The following is a 19,075-nucleotide window of genomic DNA, read 5'->3' as shown; positions in this document are numbered from 1 at the left end:
TTGATACACTTATTGATGAAGCCATGACTGATGTGGAACATGAACTACAGATGACATCATGGGTGAAGTACAACTGATCTGCTCTATTTTTTATTTTTTATTTCACCTTTATTTAACCAGGTAGGCTAGTTGAGAACAAGTTCTCATTTGCAACTGCGACCTGGCCAAGATAAAGCATAGCAGTGTGAACAGACAACACAGAGTTACACATGGAGTAAACAATTAACAAGTCAATAACACAGTAGAAAAAAAAGGGGAGTCTATATACAATGTGTGCAAAAGGCATGAGGAGGTAGGCGAATAATTACAATATTGCAGATTAACACTGGAGTGATAAATGATCAGATGATCATGTACAGGTAGAGATATTGGTGTGCAAAAGAGCAGAAAAGTAAATAAATAAAAACTGTGGGGATGAGGTAGGTGAAAATGGGTGGGCTATTTACCAATAGATTATGTACAGCTGCAGCGATCGGTTAGCTGCTCAGATAGCTGATGTTTGAAGTTGGTGAGGGAGATAAAAGTCTCCAACTTCAGCGATTTTTGCAATTCATTCCAGTCACAGGCAGCAGAGTACTGGAACGAAAGGCGGCCGAATGAGGTGTTGGCTTTAGGGATGATCAGTGAAATACACCTGCTAGAGCGCGTGCTATGGATGGGTGTTGCCATCGTGACCAGTGAACTGAGATAAGGCGGAGCTTTACCTAGCATGGCCTTGTAGATGACCTGGAGCCAGTGGGTCTTGCGACTAGACTAAGATGGGCCTAATGAACTAGAAACATACATGAACTACAGATGACATCATGGGTGAAGTACAACTGATCTGCTCTAAGATAGGCCTAATGAACTAGAAACATACATGAACTACAGATGACATCATGGGTGAAATACAACTGATCTGCTCTAAGATAGGCCTAATGAACTAGAAACATACATGAACTACAGATGACATCATGGGTGAAGTATCAATGCACGCATAGGCTATAAAGCTTAGAGAATAATACTTTTTTTTACCTAACTATTATTATTAACGAGTATAGAAATACTGTTATTAGTTTTAGTTTTATAGTTATAACACATGATAACACCCACAATGATAACAAATTGGTTCACAAATTAAACATTCCACTGTTAAAACACATCACAACACCTAAAGGAACATTTGAAAGACAACATCCGTAAATATGAACTGCTATAAACAGTCAGGGTTTGTGATCTTCAACCTTTGGGGGTGAATCAAAATCAAATCAAATCAAATTTTTTATTAGTCACATGAAAAGCTTACTTACGAGCCCCTAAACGACAGTGCAGTTTAAGAAAATATGGATAAGAATAAGAGATAAAAGTAACAAGTAATTCAAGAGTACAGGAGGGGGCTGAGCACGCACCCCTGAGGGGCCCCTGTATTGACGATCAGTGTGGTGGATGTGGAAGCTTGTTTTTCAGGTCCTTACCCCATTGTGCAAAGAATTGTTCATCTGGATTACATTATCGCCACACAGGAGCACAGGAAGAAAAAACTGACTGTGTCATGACAACATGTTGAAACCGTACATCACCCGCTACGATGATGGGGCGGCGAAGTCAGTGGAAACTGGTAGTGACGGTCTTTCTGCGGCCACTACTGTCACCGTTGACTATAGTCTTCCTCGAGAGCATGAGGAAGGTCCAATACACCCTGTGCCGATTGGATGGTTGACTAAAAACGTTGATGACTTTTTGGCACACTTCTCTCCGGAGGAAAAAAGCAACATTGTTGCACTGCTTTTGAATATCAGGGTTTATTCTCAGATGTGCCAACTCAGACAATTGTACTAGAGCATGACGTTGATGTTGTGGACTCTGCCCCAATCAAACAAATTCCACTGAGGAAAATCACGAAAGGAAAGTTACTATGGATATTGCAGGAGTTTCCCCTTGAAATCAGACATGAACATGGAAAGGACAACTTCGTTGCTGATTGTCTTTCAAGGGTGGGCAGTCTATACGTTTTGTGTTTTTCATTTTGCCAGTGTGTTGCTTTGGCTCACAATTTATTTTGACTGTACGTTATAGGATTTTGGTTGGGCTATAAAGAAGCGTAAAGGTTTTTCAAAAACTTGTGAATTTTAGGTAACAATAGAAAGGAAAAGAGAAAAAAAATATCTAAAAAGATTGTAAAATATATTAGATTTATTTATTTACAAAAACAAATATATGATAATGGCACAGGAGGGGAGTTTTATGGGCTCTTAACCAACCGTGCTGTTTTGTTTGTTTTTTCTCATTGTTTGTAACTTATTTTGTACATAATGTTCCATTACCCCCTGATCTGACCCAGTTGTCTGATTTGTCCCATTACCCCCTGATCTGGCCCAGTTGTCTGATTTGTCCCATTACCCCCTGATCTGGCCCAGTTGTCTGATTTGTCCCATTACCCCCTGGTCTGGCCCAGTTGTCTAATTTGTCCCGTTACCCCCTGGTCTGGCCCAGTTGTCTGATTTGTCCCATTACCTCCTGGTCTGGCCCAGTTGTCTAATTTGTCCCGTTACCCCTGGTCTGGCCCAGTTGTCTGATTTGTCCCGTTACCCCTGGTCTGTCCCAGTTGTCTGATTTGTCCCATTACCCCCTGGTCTGGCCCAGTTGTCTAATTTGTCCCATTACCCCCTGGTCTGGCCCAGTTGTCTGATTTGTCCCATTACCCCATGGTCTGGCCCAGTTGTCTAATTTGTCACATTACCCCCTGGTCTGGCCCAGTTGTCTGATTTGTCACATTACCCCTAGTCTGGCCCAGTTGTCTAATTTGTCCCATAACCCCCTGGTCTGTCCCAGTTGTCTGATTTGTCCCATTACCCCCTGGTCTGGCCCAGTTGTCTAATTTGTCCCATAACCCCCTGGTCTGTCCCAGTTGTCTGATTTGTCCCATTACCCCCTGGTCTGGCCCAGTTGTCTAATTTGTCACATTACCCCCTGGTCTGGCCCAGTTGTCTGATTTGTCCCATTACCCCCTGGTCTGGCCCAGTTGTCTGATTTGTCCCATTACCCCCTGGTCTGGCCCAGTTGTCTAATTTGTCCCATTACCCCCTGGTCTGGCCCAGTTGTCTGATTGTCCCATTACCCCCTGGTCTGGCCCAGTTGTCTAATTTGTCCCATTACCCCCTGGTCTGGCCCAGTTGTCTGATTGTCCCATTACCCCCTGGTCTGGCCCAGTTGTCTGATTTGTCCCATTACCCCCTGGTCTGGCCCAGTTGTCTGATTTGTCCCATTACCCCCTGGTCTGTCCCAGTTGTCTAATTTGTCCCATTACCCCCTGGTCTGTCCCAGTTGTCTAATTTGTCCCGTTACCCTCTGGTCTGGCCCAGTTGTCTGATTTGTCCCATTACCCTCTGGTCTGGCCCAGTTGTCTGATTTGTCCCGTTACCCCCTGGTCTGGCCCAGTTGTCTGATTTGTCCCATTACTCCCTGGTCTGGCCCAGTTGTCTGATTTGTCCCATTACCCCCTGGTCTGGCCCAGTTGTCTGATTTGTCCCATTACCCCCTGGTCTGGCCCAGTTGTCTGATTTGTCCCATTACCCCCTGGTCTGGCCCAGTTGTCTGATTTGTCCCATTACTCCCTGGTCTGGCCCAGTTGTCTAATTTGTCCCATTACCCCCTGGTCTGGCCCAGTTGTCTGATTTGTCCCATTACTCCCTGGTCTGGCCCAGTTGTCTAATTTGTCCCATTACCCCCTGGTCTGGCCCAGTTGTCTGATTTGTCCCATTACCCCCTGGTCTGGCCCAGTTGTCTAATTTGTCCCGTTACCCCCTGGTCTGTCCCAGTTGTCTGATTTGTCCCATTACCCCCTGGTCTGGCCCAGTTGTCTGATTTGTCCCATTACCCCCTGGTCTGACCCAGTTGTCTGATTTGTCCCATTACCCCCTGGTCTGGCCCAGTTGTCTAATTTGTCCCATTACCCCCTGGTCTGACCCAGTTGTCTGATTTGTCCCATTACCCCCTGGTCTGGCCCAGTTGTCTGATTTGTCCCATTACCCCCTGGTCTGGCCCAGTTGTCTAATTTGTCCCATTACCCCCTGGTCTGGCCCAGTTGTCTGATTTGTCCCATTACCCCCTGGTCTGGCCCAGTTGTCTAATTTGTCCCATTACCCCCTGGTCTGGCCCAGTTGTCTAATTTGTCCCATTACCCCCTGGTCTGGCCCAGTTGTCTGATTTGTCCCATTACTCCCTGGTCTGGCCCCGTTGTCTAATTTGTCCCATAACCCCCTGGTCTGGCCCAGTTGTCTGATTTGTCCCATTACCCCATGGTCTGGCCCAGTTGTCTAATTTGTCCCATTACCCCATGGTCTGGCCCAGTTGTCTGATTTGTCACATTACCCCCTGGTCTGGCCCAGTTTTCTAATTTGTCCCATTACCCCCTGGTCTGGCCCAGTTGTCTGATTTGTCCCATTACCCCCTGGTCTGGCCCAGTTGTCTGATTTGTCCCATTACCCCCTGGTCTGGCCCAGTTGTCTAATTTGTCACATTACCCACTGGTCTGACCCAGTTGTCTGATTTGTCCCATTACCCCCTGGTCTGGCCCAGTTGTCTAATTTGTCCCATTACCCCCTGGTCTGTCCCAGTTGTCTAATTTGTCCCATTACCCCCTGGTCTGGCCCAGTTGTCTGATTTGTCCCATTACCCCCTGGTCTGGCCCAGTTGTCTAATTTGTCACATTACCCACTGGTCTGACCCAGTTGTCTGATTTGTCCCATTACCCCCTGGTCTGACCCAGTTGTCTGATTTGTCCCATTACCCCCTGGTCTGTCCCAGTTGTCTAATTTGTCCCATTACCCCCTGGTCTGTCCCAGTTGTCTGATTTGTCCCATTACCCCCTGGTCTGTCCCAGTTGTCTGATTTGTCCCATTACCCCCTGGTCTGTCCCAGTTGTCTGATTTGTCCCATTACCCCCTGGTCTGGCCCAGTTGTCTGATTTGTCCCATTACCCCCTGGTCTGGCCCAGTTGTCTGATTTGTCCCATTACCCACTGGTCTGGCCCAGTTGTCTAATTTGTCCCATTACCCTCTGGTCTGGCCCAGTTGTCTAATTTGTCCCATTACCCTCTGGTCTGGCCCAGTTGTCTGATTTGTCCCATTATAAGTAATGACCGAGGGGCTCTTCCACCGGTGAAATGACCGTTTGAGCGCAGGTGGTTTAGAAGTGATGTTTCTGTCGTTGCTTGCAGCCACCAGTCTAATGGCACTTCTTCTGTATATATTCCAGTCCCAACAGATGCAACTGTAACTGTCTATTGGCTGAAGAAGAGATGAAGACGTTTAAAAAAAACATTGAACACCCATTGAATCTAAAATGCAGAATCTATTTAATTTCCCTTTTTCATTTTGTAAAAAAAAAATTAAGTCCTTCAATGTGGTTTAAATCTCCTACTAAAATAGAACATTCACCGTTCTCTGTTATGACCTCCTTTTAATTATCCAATCACCACTCCCCTGCCTGCCGCACAGGACAGCTGTAAGCAGTTAGCCTTAAGGCCAAACATCAATATTATCAGAGCCTCCGTGAAAGGCACAAAAGAGGTGTGTACCGGAGATAGTTCTTACTATCCCGCAGATGTTGGAGCAGAGGGGAGTGTGTCAGTGGGATACACACACATAAACCACTCACAAAATACAGAATACCAAATAATTGATGAAAGTCATATGACGTAGTTGTGGGACTCCCCACTAAAACTAGGCTTGTCCTGGACTGCCTGGGAACTGTGGAGACATTCCTGGGTGAGAGGAGGCTCAAAACCCTCCTTTGTCCGTTTTCAAAACTTCAACCTCAGCAGCTGTCTCTTCTTTACATGCTGACCGGAGAGCCAGAGTGACTCCCAAATGGCACCCTATTATACAGATGTACCATCTTAATTTGATCACTCTTTTATTGATGATCATTTTTCCTGCACGGCAGGAAATGTAACCTTGTATTATATTCAAGGTTTAAAACGTGGTTCTAAAGTTTGTAATTTCCACTTAAAAACTGTAGACTTGATTTGACCGAATGTAAAATGTACCAACATCTACAACAACAAAAAACTCACATTTCCTGTTGCTGCAGGATTATTTTCCCTCAATAGCAATCTGGCTCAAATTAAGATCCTACATCTGTACTATATGCCATTGAGCTGACACTTTTATCCAAAGCGACTTACAGTTCACGTATGGTTGGTCCTGGGTATCAAACCCCACTACCCGTTACAAGAACCATGCTCTGCCAACTGAGAAACACACTATTCCCTATCTACAGAAAGTACACTACTTTTCACCAGAGTCTTACGGTTTCTCGTCAACAGTAGTGCACTATATAGGGAATAGATGACCATTTGGGACACAGACTCAGAGAGCCAGAGGTCACATAAGGACTTAGTCAGATGTAGTACCACTGGCAGGACGGATCTCTTCCCTGTCTGATCCTCGTGGTGTGAAACAGTGTTCAGGACGACGGATCTCTTCCCTGTCTGATCCTCGTGGTGTGAAACAGTGTTCAGGACGACGGATCTCTTCCCTGTCTGATCCTCGTGGTGTGAAACAGTGTTCAGGACGACGGATCTCTTCCCTGTCTGATCCTCGTGGTGTGAAACAGTGTTCAGGACGGATCTCTTCCCTGTCTGATCCTCGCGGTGTAAAACAGTGTTCAGGACGGATCTCTTCCCTGTCTGATCCTCGTGGTGTGAAACAGTGTTCAGGACGACGGATCTCTTCCCTGTCTGATCCTCGTGGTGTAAAACAGTGTTCAGGACGACGGATCTCTTCCCTGTCTGATCCTCGTGGTGTGAAACAGTGTTCAGGACGGATCTCTTCCCTGTCTGATCCTCGTGGTGTGAAACAGTGTTCAGGACAGATCTCTTCCCTGTCTGATCCTCGTGGTGTGAAACAGTGTTCAGGACGACGGATCTCTTCCCTGTCTGATCCTCGTGGTGTGAAACAGTGTTCAGGACAACGGATCTCTTCCCTGTCTGATCCTCGTGGTGTGAAACAGTGTTCAGGACGACGGATCTCTTCCCTGTCTGATCCTCGTGGTGTAAAACAGTGTTCAGGACGACGGATCTCTTCCCTGTCTGATCCTCGTGGTGTGAAACAGTGTTCAGGACAGATCTCTTCCCTGTCTGATCCTCGTGGTGTGAAACAGTGTTCAGGACGACGGATCTCTTCCCTGTCTGATCCTCGCGGTGTGAAACAGTGTTCAGGGGAGCTGTGGGACTACGAGGGGACAGCATTTCCCAAGCAACCTTCTGCCTCTACATTGTGTAGGGGCGTCCCAAATTGCATTATTTTTTATACATGGTGCCCTAGTTTGACCAGAGCCCTATGGAACCCTATTCCCTACATATAGTGCACTACTTTAGACCAAAGCCCTATGGAACCCTATTCCCTATATAGTGCACTACTTTAGACCAGAGCCCTATGGAACCCTATTCCCTATATAGTGCACTACTTTAGACCAGAGCCCTATGGAACCCTATTCCCTATATATTGCACTACTTTAGACCAGAGCCCTATGGAACCATATTCCCTACATATAGTGCACTGCTTTAGACCAGAGCCCTATGGATCCCTATTCCCTATATAGTGCACTACTTTAGACCAGAGCCCTATGGAACCCTATTCCCTATATAGTGCACTACTTTAGACCAGAGCCCTATGGATCCCTATTCCCTATATAGTGCACTACTTTAGACCAGAGCCCTATGGAACCATATTCCCTACATATAGTGCACTGCTTTAGACCAGAGCTCTATGGGGGGTGGGGGGGATTCACGCTCCAATGATTTATTACTGTGTGTGACAACCCCCTACAGGGAGAAAACCCCCCAGAACAAGCCTCTATCACAATGGCCTGATGGTGTAAATGTGTGGGAGTGTTCGCACCAGTCCAGCAGTCAAGAGAGGAAAGAGGGGATTTCTTTGGATCAGACTAGGGGCTGTGTCCCAAATGGGCACCGTAATCTCTATTCAAGTGCACTGCTTTTGACCAGGGAAGATAGTCAAAAGTAGTGCACAATATATAGGGAATAGCGTGCCATTTGGGACACATGTAAAAAATAGTTTTGAGAGATTATTCAAAGCCTTCATTTGTGAGGGGGAATGGGATCGCTGTCGGGTTCCGCAGAGGAGAGCACATCCTTCTCTCTAGATATAGTATACTTTCCACAGGAACCTGTCACTAGGGTTAACAGGAACCTGTCACTGGGGTTAACAGGAACCTGTCACTGGGGTTAACAGGAACCTGTCACTGGGGTTAACAGGAACCTGTCACTGGGGTTAACAGGAACCTGTCACTGGGGTTAACAGGAACCTGTCACTGGGGTTAACAGGAACCTGTCACTGGGGTTAACAGGAACCTGTCACTAGGGTTAACAGGAACCTGTCACTGGGGTTAACAGGAACCTGTCACTGGGGTTAACAGGAACCTGTCACTAGGGTTAACAGGAACCTGTCACTGGGGTTAACAGGAACCTGTCACTGGGGTTAACAGGAACCTGTCACTGGGGTTAACAGGAACCTGTCACTGGGGTTAACAGGAACCTGTCACTGGGGTTAACAGGAACCTGTCACTGGGGTTAACAGGAACCTGTCACTGGGGTTAACAGGAACCTGTCACTGGGGTTAACAGGAACCTGTCACTGGGGTTAACAGGAACCTGTCACTGGGGTTAACAGGAACCTGTCACTGGGGTTAACTGGAACCTGTCACTGGGGTTAACAGGAACCTGTCACTGGGGTTAACAGGAACCTGTCACTGGGGTTAACAGGAACCTGTCACTGGGGTTAACAGGAACCTGTCACTGGGGTTAACAGGAACCTGTCACTGGGGTTAACAGGAACCTGTCACTGGGGTTAACAGGAACCTGTCACTGGGGTTAACAGGAACCTGTCACTGGGGTTAACAGGAACCTGTCACTGGGGTTAACAGGAACCTGTCACTGGGGTTAACAGGAACCTGTCACTGGGGTTAACAGGAACCTGTCACTGGGGTTAACAGGAACCTGTCACTGGGGTTAACTGGAACCTGTCACTAGGGTTAACAGGAACCTGTCACTGGGGTTAACAGGAACCTGTCACTGGGGTTAACAGGAACCTGTCACTGGGGTTAACAGGAACCTGTCACTGGGGTTAACAGGAACCTGTCACTGGGGTTAACAGGAACCTGTCACTAGGGTTAACAGGAACCTGTCACTGGGGTTAACAGGAACCTGTCACTGGGGTTAACAGGAACCTGTCACTGGGGTTAACAGGAACCTGTCACTGGGGTTAACAGGAACCTGTCACTGGGGTTAACAGGAACCTGTCACTGGGGTTAACAGGAACCTGTCACTGGGGTTAACAGGAACCTGTCACTGAGGTTAACAGGAACCTGTCACTAGGGTTAACAGGAACCTGTCACTGGGGTTAACAGGAACCTGTCACTGGGGTTAACAGGAACCTGTCACTGGGGTTAACAGGAACCTGTCACTGGGGTTAACAGGAACCTGTCACTGGGGTTAACAGGAACCTGTCACTGGGGTTAACAGGAACCTGTCACTGGGGTTAACAGGAACCTGTCACTGGGGTTAACAGGAACCTGTCACTAGGGTTAACAGGAACCTGTCACTAGGGTTAACAGGAACCTGTCACTGGGGTTAACAGGAACCTGTCACTGGGGTTAACAGGAACCTGTCACTGGGGTTAACAGGAACCTGTCACTGGGGTTAACAGGAACCTGTCACTGGGGTTAACAGGAACCTGTCACTGGGGTTAACAGGAACCTGTCACTAGGGTTAACAGGAACCTGTCACTGGGGTTAACAGGAACCTGTCACTGGGGTTAACAGGAACCTGTCACTGGGGTTAACAGGAACCTGTCACTGGGGTTAACAGGAACCTGTCACTGGGGTTAACAGGAACCTGTCACTGGGGTTAACAGGAACCTGTCACTGGGGTTAACAGGAACCTGTCACTAGGGTTAACAGGAACCTGTCACTGGGGTTAACAGGAACCTGTCACTGGGGTTAACAGGAACCTGTCACTGGGGTTAACAGGAACCTGTCACTGGGGTTAACAGGAACCTGTCACTGGGGTTAACAGGAACCTGTCACTGGGGTTAACAGGAACCTGTCACTGGGGTTAACAGGAACCTGTCACTGGGGTTAACAGGAACCTGTCACTAGGGTTAACAGGAACCTGTCACTGGGGTTAACAGGAACCTGTCACTGGGGTTAACAGGAACCTGTCACTAGGGTTAACAGGAACCTGTCATATGGGTTAACAGGAACCTGTCACTGGGGTTAACAGGAACCTGTCACTGGGGTTAACAGGAACCTGTCACTGAGGTTAACAGGAACCTGTCACTGGGGTTAACAGGAACCTGTCACTGGGGTTAACAGGAACCTGTCACTGGGGTTAACAGGAACCTGTCACTGGGGTTAACAGGAACCTGTCACTGGGGTTAACAGGAACCTGTCACTAGGGTTAACAGGAACCTGTCACTAGGGTTAACAGGAACCTGTCACTGGGGTTAACAGGAACCTGTCACTAGGGTTAACAGGAACCTGTCACTGGGGTTAACAGGAACCTGTCACTGGGGTTAACAGGAACCTGTCACTGGGGTTAACAGGAGCAAATGTGACCCTTGTTAAGAGTTGATCCCCACAGAAAATCCTGAAAGCACAAATTGAAGGCTACAAAATACAGTGGCAAGTTTCCCTAAATCTCTACTGAGTTAAAGAAGTAACCTGATGAGATTCACTGACCCGCCGTCTGGAAACAGGAAGTAACCTGATGAGATTCACTGACCCACCGTCTGGAAACAGGAAGTAACCTGATGAGATTCACTGACCCGCCGTCTGAAAACAGGAAGTTACCTGATGAGATTCACTGACCCACCGTCTGAAAACAGGAAGTTACCTGATGAGATTCACTGACCCGCCGTCTGGAAACAGGAAGTTACCTGATGAGATTCACTGACCCACCGTCTGGAAACAGGAAGTAACCTGATGAGATTCACTGACCCACCGTCTGGAAACAGGAAGTAACCTGATGAGATTCACTGACCCACCGTCTGGAAACAGGAAGTTACCTGATGAGATTCACTGTCGCACCGTCTGGAAACAGGAAGTAACCTGATGAGATTCACTGACCCACCGTCTGGAAACAGGAAGTTACCTGATGAGATTCACATGCACACTGCATGTGTGCTGATAAATTCGCTGGGGTTTATTTGGCTCTGTGAACGGAGCTAGGTACGATATCTATTGAGTTACAATGGACCTGTTATCTCCAGTGACCTTGAGAACTTGAACAAGTCTTATCCTCCCAAACTAAAACTCTACAAATAAGACCATGGTAAAAGATTCCTTAGCGTAGTCACAGATCAGAACACCACAAACATCTCAAATGCTTCAGTTAATAATCTCATCTCAGTCTCATGAGTGAATATAATTAAATCTCCCATTAAAATCTGTCAGTTTAAGAGGAATATGTTTTTTTTTGTGTGGGCTGCGTCTCATCTCAACCCATCCGCCTATGACGGCCTTCCACATCTGCGGTGGAAGGTGGCAGAGCTACAGCGGTGTTTGTCAGACCAGGAGGCATCCCAGAAATCGGTCTGAACTAATATGACAACTATACGGAAAGATGAGACTCTCACGAACACAATGGTGTTCTCGATTTTGCTCTACGACCCCCACAAGGGTCACGGGACTCATCTGGAGGTAACCAGTACCGTTTAAAACAATTTAAACAATTTCTGGAATGAATATGAAGCTATTGTAGTGTTGTGCCAACCCTCCAAAAGGGGATAAATATGTGTAAACATATACATATTTCCTGAGCTTTCTCCTAGATCCACGACAGAAACCCTTTTTATTGCCATTTTTTTAAACTCACTTTTAATACGTTTCTTTGGGCTAAAAGTAGCAAATGCCAAATTCAATATTTTATCAAATATTTGTTCCTATATTTTTTTGATACCTAAATGGGTCCTAAAATTCTAAATCAAATACCTAAATGATACATAGTATAACAATCTTTAAAAGGAACTCCAATTCCATATATCAATTCCGTATATCAATTCCATATATCCAGGAAAGAGAGAGAGAGAGAGAGAGAGAGAGAGGGAGAGAGAGAGACGGAGAGAGAGAGAGAGAGAGAGAGAGAGAGAGAGAGAGAGAGAGAGAGAGAGAGAGAGACGGAGAGAGAGAGAGAGAGAGAGAGAGAGAGAGAGAGAGAGAGAGAGAGAGAGAGAGAGAGAGAGAGAGAGAGAGAGAGAGAGAGAGAGAGAGAGAGAGGACACTCAGAAGACTATGACATTGTCATGCGACATTTTCTGCATGAGAAGGTAAATTCTTCAATAAAACCAGAGAGAGATCAGACTTACCCACCAGTGTTCTTCTCAGACAGCGTGTACTGCTTGAGAGAACTGCAGTGAGGAAGAAGTGGTGTGGCTGCCCAGTGCAGTGAGGAAGAAGTGGTGTGGCTGCCCAGTGCAGTGAGGAAGAAGTGGTGTGCCTGCCCAGTGCAGTGAGGAAGAAGTGGTGTGCCTGCCCAGTGCAGTGAGGAAGAAGTGGTGTGGCTGCCCAGTGCAGTGAGGAAGAAGTGGTGTGGCTGCCCAGTGCAGTGAGGAAGAAGTGGTGTGCCTGCCCAGTGCAGTGAGGAGGAAGTGGTGTGCCTGCCCAGTGCAGTGATGGGGTCGAGGAGTAGCTGACTAGTCGACGTTGGTCTGGCTGTCAACAGCAGGTGTAGGACGAAGCAGCAGTAGCGTTGTTATTGAACAGAAGAGCACAGTAAAGAGCTGTACGGGTAGGATTCACAGAAGAGCACGGCAACGAGCAGTACGGGTAGGGTTCACAGAAGAGCACGGCAACGAGCAGTATGGGTAGGGTTCACAGAAGAGCACGGCAACGAGCAGTATGGGTAGGGTTCACAGAAGAGCACGGCAACGAGCAGTATGGGTAGGGTTCACAGAAGAGCACGGCAACGAGCAGTATGGGTAGGGTTCACAGAAGAGCACGGCAACGAGCAGTATGGGTAGGGTTCACAGAAGAGCACGGCAACGAGCAGTATGGGTAGGGTTCACAGAAGAGCACGGCAACGAGCAGTATGGGTAGGCTTCACAGAAGAGCACGGCAACGAGCAGTACGGGTAGGGTTCACAGGAGAGCAGGGTAAAAAGCCGTAGGTAGCACAGCACAGGGTAACGGGTCCTCTTCTGGATGTGGAACAAAGTGAAGACTAGGAGGGACTGTGGAGGACCTGGGTTGGTTGGGAGGCTCCTCTGCTGTCCTCTGTGCGGCTCTCTCTCACTGACAGGAGGTTAGGAATGTTGTCTTATCATCCTCTTTTCTATCTCTCTCTCCAGGATGCTCTCTCTTTCTCTCTCTCTCTCTCTCTCTCTCTCTCTCTCTCTCTCTCTCTCTGAGACTGTGGCTCTTTTTGTGTCTCAACATAATGTGATAACAAAAATTCTGAGTCCCAATGGGGAGGTTTTGATATGAACCCTGACCCCACCCTTTCTTCCCCATCCCCTCTGCTCTGAGGGCCACTTGTACGCCCAACAATAGGCCGAGTCAGGGGGAGTATCGGCAGGCTCTGTTCAGCACAGAGAAAAGAATGGCGTGCCTTGGTTGCGATGAGTGGCCGGGTGGGGAACCATGGTAACCGCTAAACCAAGCCTAGTACTGGTGTACACCACTGGTCCCAAATGACACAAAAGCAAGGCACTATATAGAAAATAGGGTGCTATTTGGGAGGCAGCCAATGTCTTTAGGATGAAGAACTCCACATTCCCTCCCTCCCTCCCTGCCTCCCTCCCCATCCTATCAATAGATAGAAGATGGACTGTTAATTGAGCAGTTTATGACTAAAGTCTTAGAGATGATCCTTTGTAGGGATCTTCTGTCTGGAGTTCTAAAAGTGAGAGAGAGGGAAAGAGAGAGAGAGAGAGAGAGAGAGAGAGAGGGGGGGGAGTGAGAGGGAGGGAGAGAGAGAAAGAGAGAGAGAGAGAGAGAGAGAGAGAGAGAGGGAAATAGAGAGAGAGGGAAAGAGAGAGAGAGAGGGAAAGAGAGAGAGAGAGGGAAAGAGAGAGGGCCCCCTATGCTCCCTGGAAAGAGCGAGGGATGAGTTGAAAAACAAGAGGAGGGCGGGAGAGCGGTGGAAGAGGAGAACAGGGGCATCTTCCATCTGGGGGTGAACCAAAAATAATTAGCCAGACAGATGTGGAGAAACTTGGAAGAGGGGGGGGTATTTCTTTCATACACTGAGATCCCAGCTGTGTGTAAGACATATTGTCTCGCTCCCTTCTTTGGGCCTCGTGCATCGACATGTTAATGGCCTTCTCTGGCTATATCCCAAATGGCACCCTGTCCTATCTAGGGCACTACTTTTACTGCACTACGTCTGGCCAGGGCCAATAGGACTCTGGTCAAAAGTAGTGCACTATATAAGGAATAGGGTGCCATTTGGGATGCAGGCCCTGAACTGAATGATGGTACTGTCTAGTCGGGGGCCCAATGGATAAGCTTTGACATTTATACCCTTTTCGTTGAGTCTTTTAATTGGGGTTTATCTCATCTTGTTCAGTCTCATCTTCTCTGTCTGTGTTGGTCTGTCTGTCCCCAAGGGGTAGAAACATCACCTAGTGAAACGGGTTACTCTGGCTGGAGTGAATTGATTATCAGCTGTCTCTCTTAAACTATAGTATAGTTATAGTATAGTTACAGTGTAGGTATAGTATAGTTACCGTAAAGTCACAGCATAGTTATATTATAGTTATAGTAGTTGTAGAATAGTATAGAGCTGTAGTACAGTAAAGCTGTAGTATAGTTATAGTGTGGTTTAGTATAGTTATAGTATAGGTATAGTATAGTTACAGTATAGTCACCGTATAGTTATAGTATAGTTGTAGTATAGTTGCAGTATAGCTGAAGTATAGGTATGGTGTGGTTATAGTATAGTTATAATATTGTTATGGTATAGTCCTAGTATAGTTATGGCATGGTTATAGCATAGTCACAGTATAGTTACAGTATAGTTGTAGTATAGTTATGGCATAGTTATATAGGTATAGTGTGGTTATAGTATAGTTATAGTATGGTCATAGTATAGGTATAGTAAAGTTATAGTATAGTCACAGTATAGTTATAGCAAAGTTATAGTATAGTTACAGTATGGCTATTGTAAAGCTATAGTATAGTCACAGTATAGTTACAGTATAGTTGTAGTATAGTTATGGCATAGCTATATAGGTATAGTGTGGTTATAGTATAGTTATAGTATGGTCATAGTATAGGCATAGTAAAGTTATAGTATAGTCACAGTATAGTTATAGCAAAGTTATAGTATAGTTACAGTATGGCTATTGTAAAGCTATAGTATAGTCACAGTATAGTTACGGTATTGTTGTACTATGGGTACAGTATAGTTATAGTATAGTTATAGTATCGTTATGGTATAGTTACAGTCTAGTCATAGTATAGCTATAGTGTAGTTACAGTGTAGTTATAGTATAGTCACATTATGGTCGTAGTAAAGTTATAGTATAGTTACAGTATAGTTACGGTATTGTTGTACTATGGGTACAGTATAGTTATAGTATAGTTATAGTATCGTTATGGTATAGTTACAGTCTAGTCATAGTATAGCTATAGTGTAGTTATAGTATAGCAAAGGGTGTAGTTATAGTGTAGTTACAGTATAGGTATAGTATAAGTATAGTATAGTTACAGTATAGTCATCGCATAGTTATAGTATGGTTATATTATAGTTATAGTATAGTTATAGCATAGCTATAGTATAGTTATAGCATAGTTATAGTATAGGTTGGAGAAGTAGGTATAGTATAGTTGTAGTATAGTTAGGGATGTAGGTATTGCATAGTTGTGGATGTAGTTATAGTATACTTGGGGATTTAGTTATAGTATACTTGTGGATGTAGTTATAGTATACTTGTGGATGTAGTTATGGTATACTTGGGGATTTAGTTATAGTATACTTGGGGTTTTAGTTATAGTATACTTGGGGTTTTAGTTATAGTATACTTGGGGATTTAGTTATAGTATACTTGGGGATTTAGTTATAGTATACTTGGGGTTTTAGTTATAGTATACTTGGGGATTTAGTTATAGTATACTTGGGGATTTAGTTATAGTATACTTGGGGTTTTAGTTATAGTATACTTGGGGATTTAGTTATAGTATACTTGGGGTTTTAGTTATAGTATACTTGGGGATTTAGTTATAGTATACTTGGGGATTTAGTTATAGTATACTTGGGGATTTAGTTATAGTATACTTGTGGATGTAGTTATAGTATACTTGTGGATGTAGTTATAGTATACTTGGGGATTTAGTTATAGTATACTTGGGGATTTAGTTATAGTATACTTGTGGATGTAGTTATAGTATACTTGGGGATTTAGATATAGTATACTTGGGGATTTAGTTATAGTATACTTGTGGATGTAGTTATAGTATACTTGGGGATTTAGTTATAGTATACTTGGGGATTTAGTTATAGTATACTTGGGGATTTAGTTATAGTATACTTGGGGATTTAGTTATAGTATAGCTGTCACGACTTCCGCCGAAGTCGGGCCCTCTCCTCGTTCGGCGGTCGACGTCACCGGTCTTCTAGCCATCGCCGATCCACTTTTCATTTTCCAATTGTTTTGTCTTTGTTTTCTACACACCTGGTTTCTGTTCATTATTCAACCCTCTGTTTCCCGCATGTTAGTGTGCGTGTTTATTGATTGTTCACGGCGGTACTTGCCGGGTGGTTACGTTTGCCGGGTTATGTATTTAAGCCCGTTATTTTCGAGTGACCGGTATTTCTCCGCACTTTGAGGATTGTCTGTATACTGGTGCTGACGTTGGAATTAAATACCTTGTACACTCATTTCTGCTCCCCTGCTCCTGATTCACTGCACCTGATAACCACCGCCTGACAAGTATAGTTGGGGATGTAGGTATAGTATAGTTATAGTATATTTATAGTATAGTTATAGCATAGTTGGGGAAATAGGTATAGCATAGTTGGAGATGAAGGTATAGTATAGTTATAGTATTGTTATAGTAAAGTCATAGTATAGTTACAGTAGATTTACAGTATAGTTGGGTATGTAGGCATAGTATAGTTATAGTATAGTTTGGGATGTAGTTACAGCATAGCTATAGTATATGTGTAGTATAGTTGGGGGTGTAGTTATAGTATCGTTGGGGATGCATGTATAGTATAGTTGGGGATGTAGTCATACTAGAGTTGGGGATGTAGTTACAGTATAGTTGTAGTATAGTTACAGTATAGTTATAGTATAGCCGGGAATGTAGTTATAGTATAGTTGCAGTATAGGTATAGTATAGTTAGGGATGTAGTTATAGTACAGCTGGGGATATAGTTACAGAATAGTTATAGTATAGTTACAGTATAGTCACAGTATAGTTATAGTATAGCTGGGGATGTAGCTATAGTATAGATATAGTATAGTTGGGGGTGCATGTATAGTATAGTTATAGTGTAGTTATAGTATAGTTATAGTGTAGTTATATTATAGTTATAGTGTAGTTATAGTATAGTTATAGTATAGTTATAGTGTAGGAATAGTATAGTTATAGTACAGGTATAGTTATAGTATAGGTATAGTGTAGTTATAGTGTAGGTATAGTATAGTTATAGTGTAGTTATAGTATAGTTATAGTGTAGGTATAGTATAGTTATAGTGTAGTTATAGTATAGTTATAGTATAGTTAGTGTAGTTATAGTGTAGTTATAGTATAGTTATAGTGTAGTTATAGTGTAGTTATAGTATAGTTATAGTATAGTTATAATGTAGTTATAGTGTAGTTATAGTATAGTTATAGTGTAGTTATAGTATAGGTATAGTGTAGGTATAGTATAGTTATAGTATAGTTATAGTGTAGCTATAGTATAGTTATAGTGTAGGTATAGTATAGTTATAGTGTAGTTATAGATATGTGTGGCTCAGTCGGTAGAGCATGGCGCTTGCAACGCCAAGCGTCGTGGGTTCGATTCCCGCTGGGGCCACCCATATGTAAAAAAGTAGTGGCCCCAGCCGACTTGTAAGTCGCTTTGGACAAAAGCGTCTGCTAAATGGGATATATTTTATATATTTAGTATAGTTATAGTGTAGTTATAGTGTAGGTATAGTATAGTTATAGTGTAGTTATAGTATAGTTATAGTATAGTTATAGTGCAGTTTGATATGTGATATATAGTATAGTTGTAGTGCAGGTATATTATAGTTATAGTGTAGTTTGATATGTGGTTATAGCATGGATATAGTATAGTTTCAGTGTAGTTATAGTATAGTTGAGGATGTAGTTATAGTATAGTTACAGTATAGTTATAGTATAGTTGGGGATGTCGTTATAGTATAGTTATAGTACAGTTATAGTTATAGTATAGTTGGGGATGTCGTTATAGTATAGTTATAGTATAGTTGGGGATGTCGTTATAGTATAGTTATAGTACAGATATAGTTATAGTATAGTTGGGGATGTCGTTATAGTACAGTTATAGTTATAGTATAGTTGGGGATGTCGTTATAGTATAGTTATAGTACAGTTATAGTTATAGTATAGTTGGGGATGTCGTTATAGTATAGTTATAGTTATAGTATAGTTGGGGATGTCGTTATAGTATAGTTATAGTACAGTTATAGTTATAGTATAGTTGGGGATGTCGTTATAGTATAGTTATAGTTATAGTATAGTTGGGGATGTCGTTATAGTATAGTTATAGTACAGTTATAGTTATAGTATAGTTGGGGATGTCGTTATAGTATAGTTATAGTTATAGTATAGTTGGGGATGGCGTTATAGTATAGTTATAGTATAGTTACAGTATAGTTATAGTATAGTTGGGGATGTCGTTATAGTATAGTTATAGTACAGTATAGTTATAGTATAGTTGGGGATGTCGTTATAGTATAGTTATAGTTATAGTATAGTTGGGGATGGCGTTATAGTATAGTTATAGTATAGTTACAGTATAGTTATAGTATAGTTGGGGATGTCGTTATAGTATAGTTATAGTACAGTTATAGTTATAGTATAGTTGGGGATGTCGTTATA

General features: G+C 44.0%; 1 protein-coding gene across 4 annotated transcripts in view; it reads right to left on the bottom strand.

Annotated features, from left to right (window-relative positions):
• The window catches only part of gpr17 (G protein-coupled receptor 17), a 17,847-nt gene extending 4,398 nt beyond the window's left edge, over positions 1-13,449 (bottom strand). Inside the window, exons 1-2 of one of the 4 annotated variants that reach the window (XM_064936209.1) lie at positions 12,368-13,449; positions 10,725-11,093 (exon numbers count right to left, since the gene is read on the bottom strand). The gene's annotated coding sequence lies outside the window, so the exon portion shown is untranslated. The remainder of the gene's footprint in view (positions 1-10,724; positions 11,094-12,367) is intronic. The other 3 variants (XM_064936208.1, XM_064936207.1, XM_064936210.1) reach the window with 3 other exon arrangements.
• Between the last annotated feature and the right edge of the window lie 5,626 nt (positions 13,450-19,075).

This window comes from Oncorhynchus masou, chromosome 24, assembly GCF_036934945.1.
Source record: "Oncorhynchus masou masou isolate Uvic2021 chromosome 24, UVic_Omas_1.1, whole genome shotgun sequence".
Lineage (NCBI taxonomy): Eukaryota > Metazoa > Chordata > Actinopteri > Salmoniformes > Salmonidae > Oncorhynchus > Oncorhynchus masou.
This window is presented reverse-complemented; position numbering and strand designations above follow the sequence as displayed.